This window comes from Panthera pardus, unplaced genomic scaffold, assembly GCF_024362965.1.
Source record: "Panthera pardus isolate Hobbes unplaced genomic scaffold, ASM2436296v1 HiC_scaffold_3, whole genome shotgun sequence".
NCBI classification, from domain to species: Eukaryota; Metazoa; Chordata; class Mammalia; order Carnivora; family Felidae; genus Panthera; species Panthera pardus.
This window is the reverse complement of record NW_026526876.1, coordinates 866,516-871,452: the sequence shown is the minus strand read 5'-3', so window position 1 is coordinate 871,452 and position 4,937 is coordinate 866,516.

Below are 4,937 nucleotides of genomic sequence, written 5' to 3'. Positions count from 1 at the left end.
CTTGAACATTAATGTGTCTTCTGTATCGCTTTTTTCCCCCTCTGAAAAGTTTTTAAGGGCTATGTTCATTGTGAACAGAAATGGTTAAACTTGAGGAATTTTTGGAAGATTTGAAAAGTCTGGGAGTCCATAACACAGAAGCTAATTTTTTATAATTAGAAGTAACATGCGTCTTAGTGACAGTACACGCTGTGAATCCGAGATGCTTTGTGCTCTTTCTGACCTGTGGGGTGGGCTCCACTCTTCTGCAGTCTTGAGACCAGGGCCGGACTTTGCTACATTTTCTTCTGGAAGGATTTTCAGTGAAGCTGCACAGCTGCCTTGTGATTATTCCCAGGGTCTCTCTGCAGAACTCTGCAATTTGTCTGACAGGGCTCACCAGTTAAGCCCGGGAATGGTGTGGAGTCTTTGTAAAGTATGAGAAGCCGGAATTAGAATTTAGTCCTTAAAAATGTCCCTCTCTTGCTAGCAACATTCACTTTTTTAAATGTGTCAACTTTATAGTCGGTCACATTTTCATTATCAAAAAGAAATCTCATGAGTCATGTAAAAAGTTGCCCCTGCTAGGCTTTGGGGGGGCATGTGGTCTGTTGTGGTAACTACTCCGTTTTGCCACAGGAAAACAGCCACAGTGAGTCCCAAGAAAATGAACACAAAAATAGGCCGAGGGCTGGATTTGACCCTTCGTCAAAACCCTCAAATTCTCAAGCTCAGATTAGTGCCGCTTGTGGACTACATCATTTCCACTTACTTTGACATGTGCCTATACTAAGGAGAGAACAGTTATTTCACAGAAATTTTCCTGTTATCAGCATAGCAAATTCCAGACTTTTTTTTAAAAAACAAGTTGGACAATTGATTTACCTGGATGTAAATTAAAATCACCTAAGATGTGTTTGAGAATCTTAGTAGCTGTGAGTCATGACTGTTTAAAGAATAATTCTCTCGTGGGCTTCAAAACGAATTCATTAAAACACCACATTATTTTGGGACCGAAACTATGGTATTTAGGGCCTGGTCCTACTATATGCAAACCACATCCTGGCCCCTCCTCTGTCAGTGTTGTCTCCACTTAACGCCCGCCTTACTCTTTCTGATTCTAGGGCTAGAACTCTGCATACCGCATTTCTTTTTTTGCCAGCTAGAGGCAGACTGGAAGGCTGGAGAGGAAAAAAGGACAGGCTTCCTACTGTCTGCTTCCTGTTGAATAGTAAAACCCCAGCAACAGCTCTTCGCCCTCGCAAGGATGGTTCAGCGCAACAGCAAGGACCAGGCTGTGATTCCCATGCTCCTAGAATTAAGCTCATCACACCCCTGGAGAGATTCCAGAATCGGAAGGCGGGCCTCCCCCACCCATAGCCCAGTTAGTTCCACTGGGCACCTCCCACCTTCTAAATTCTGTTACTGCTAATATCTTCCCTTTGTTCCCCCAGCCCTGAGGGTGGGATCTTTCCTGCAGTTACTACCTTGGTGAGACATTTTCCCCCTTTCTCCAATACCTAGTTAATGCATCGATTAAATTATTTCTGTTAAAGAAACGGGTGAGTGGTTTCTCTCTCTTGACAGGAGTTACCTTTGAAAATCTTGGGTCAAGGAGACGAGTGGCCTCATTTGTTACTAAGAGAATGTAAGATTTCACACATGCTGCCTCTGAAAAATCTGGAGCCAAAAACCAGTGTCTTGGTTGAACAGGTATCAGAATCTGTTTGCATGAATAGTTAAGCTGAGTTCTTCTCAGCAGCAAATTACTTTCTGAACACGTTTACTTATGGATACCTGTTGCCTTTTGATGGTGCCAGAAGATGGTGAGTTTGTACCTAGGGAATTAAGGCAGTTCTGAGGACCAGGGATATATAGCCTTGGGCTGGTGTTCATTGATGGACCTACCAGTTTTTTGAGGAATTTTCAAGTTTCGTCTTTTCATGGTGATATCAGATGTTAATAAATACTCTGGATTAATGAGAACGATTGCCCTCAGATTTCAGTACCTGCTTCATGTATTTGTTTCTGTGTTTCTATTTCCTGCAGTTACTACCTTGGTGAGACATTTTCCCCCTTTCTCCAATAGGTGCCAAGTAAACCACCCAAAGGGACAACATTTAGCTTTTCATACAGGCTTTCTTAAATGTGTGTGCTTGATCTGAGTGACCTCAGATTTGGGAGCTTGTATAGAAGGTATTATTCAAAGAAACCTCTGGTTGCATGTTTTTGTACGGTAGAAGTTTTCTGAGCCCAATAATGGTAGCGATGAGCAATAAAGTGGGGGAGGAGGGCGTTCTGCCTTGGATGGACGGCACCTCCTTTGTTTAGCAAATTGAAACTCGAAACAAAGCTAGGTGATAGTACTGTAACGGATGCCTTAGTAACAGTAATGCCTTGCGGTCTAATCAGGGACAAATACTTGCACTTTTCTAACAGTTTGGCAGAGGGGAAAGTTAAGTCTTGGGTTTTGAGGTGTGCTGAATCCTTGGTGTGCATTGGTGGACCTTGTTCAAGTTCCCTCCTCTGTTTATGCCAATGGTCAGAATGGTATTCTGATTCTCTCCCACTGCTTGCTTTACAGAGACGGAGTTTTGGGTTTGTAAGTTCTGAGTTTCTGGGTTTGCGACTTGAAATGGTAACCAATTTGCAGAAGAAAACATTATTTGCACGCAAGTCTGAGAAGTGGCAAAAGGCCCAGAGAAAATAAATGACGGCAAATCAGGTATTTATGAATAAGAAAAATCAAGGGTATCCTTTTAAGGCCGTTGAACCAACGACGGTAAACAGAGACAAACTCCTATCTGCATCCTTTCCTAAAATCAGAAGTTGAGACAAGAGAATTTCTGTTAATTGTAAAAGGCATTTCACAAGCCTGGATCCATAATGACCTGGTAAAGTTTATCAGACATAAAGAAGCCACTTGGCATTTAATATTTAACCAGCAGCTAGTGTTAGGTTAAAACACAAGAAGCTAATCAGTTGAATTCTGAGGGGAAGGGTTTCTTAAAAGGTTTCTGAAAGTGCTATGGTTAAAAAAAAATGCTAAATTGGGGCGCCTGGGTGGCTCAGTCGGTTAAGCGTCCGACTTTGGCTCAGGTCACCATCTCACGGTATGTGAGTTCGAGCCCCGCGTCCGGCTCTGTGCTGACTGCTCAGAGCCTGGAGCCTGTTTCAGATTCTGTGTCTCCCTCTCTCTCTGACCCTCCCCCGTTCATGCTCTGTCTCTCTCTGTCTCAAAAATAAATAAATGTTAAAAAAAAAATTTTTTTTTTGAAAAATGCTAAATTAACATTAGCAGCGTTTTTTTTTAAGAGAAAATATTATACTATTAATAGTTCTTGCAACTAGCTGGACACCTTATATGCAGAGTTAATTGTCTAATAACCTAAAACTTCAAACTGACTTAGAGGCTTTGCATGAGTTCCACCTTCAGAACTCACTGTTCGCAGCCTCTCGACAGCCCCCCAAACTTAAACACCTGTGAGAACACAGAAAGTTACTTTAGATGTTGGACGAAAGGAAAGCTTAGATTATTTTTATAACAGAGAATCTATTGTAATACCCTTAAAATAATGGGATGTGGTTAAAAATATTAGATATAATTGCTTACAAATGAAACACGCTTCTTCCTGAAACTGAAAACTGATTCAGGGACATGGTGGTTTGACTCATAAAGCCCAACTGTATTGTATAGCCAGATAAGACCGTATGTTGGTAAGGGCATACCTAAAAACCTCTATGAGGAATTTCACAGTGAGAATTTGTTCAGTGGTCTTGGCAACTTGTGTCCCTAAAGCACTCCATCAGTCTGGATGATGAGCTGGTCAATACCTAGTCAGTCAAGCCTTTTGATTAGTAGTAGGAAGGCAGAAAAGCATCAAGAAATCTTCAGTTCTGATTGAGCCCATTTCACTGGTGGGAAAACACGTTCTGGACCGTAAATGCCAGGACCCAGGAAGAGGGGCAGAGGGAGAGAGAGAATCTTAAGCTCCACGCTGAGTGCGGAGCCTGACGTGGCGCCCAGTCCCATGACCCCAGAATCATGACCTGAGCCAAAATCGAAAGTTGGACCCTTAACTGACTGAACCACTCAGGCACCCCCATAAAATTCTTATTATGGGATAGAAGCTTTGAGTTTAGCATGGTATTTCATTTCGTTGAACATTGTGGGGCATTACTGCCTGCTTTGCTTTCTCACTGATAATGTGGACTACATTTTCTGGCTTCCAAGATGTCCCTTTCTTTTTATTTTATTATTTTTTTTTAAGTTTATTTATTTTTGAGACAGAGAGAGACAGAGCATGAATGGGGGAGGGTCAGAGAGAGAGGGAGACACAGAATCGGAAGCAGGCTCCAGGCTCTGAGCTGTCAGCCCAGAGCCCGACGCGGGGCTCGAACTCATGGACCGCGAGATCGTGACCTGCGCTGAAGTCGGACGCTCAACCGACTGAGCCACCCAGGCGCCCCCCAAGATGTCTCTTTCAACTGAATGTCCTTGAAAGTTTACACTGTGTGGCAGCATAGTTTAATTAATCTTTGGCACAATTCATTGAGGCAAGGAATTGGCATGTAGTTCTTACTTTTAAACAGATTTATAGGTTTGAGAAAGCACCTCCAGAAGATGTAGGCGGTGGTTCCGGAAAGGATACTTAATGACACAAATGGCATCCAGCTGTAGTCGAATGCACACTGAATTGCATTGAAAATGGCAGTGGTTGGGGCGCCTGGGTGGCGCAGTCGGTTAAGCGTCCGACTTCAGCCAGGTCACGATCTCACGGTCCGTGAGTTCGAGCCCCGCGTCAGGCTCTGGGCTGACGGCTCAGAGCCTGGAGCCTGTTTCCGATTCTGTGTCTCCCTCTCTCTCTGTCCCTCCCCCGTTCATGCTCTGTCTCTCTCTGTCCCAAAAATAAATAAACGTTGAAAAAAAAAATTTAAAAAAAAAAAAAAGAAAATGG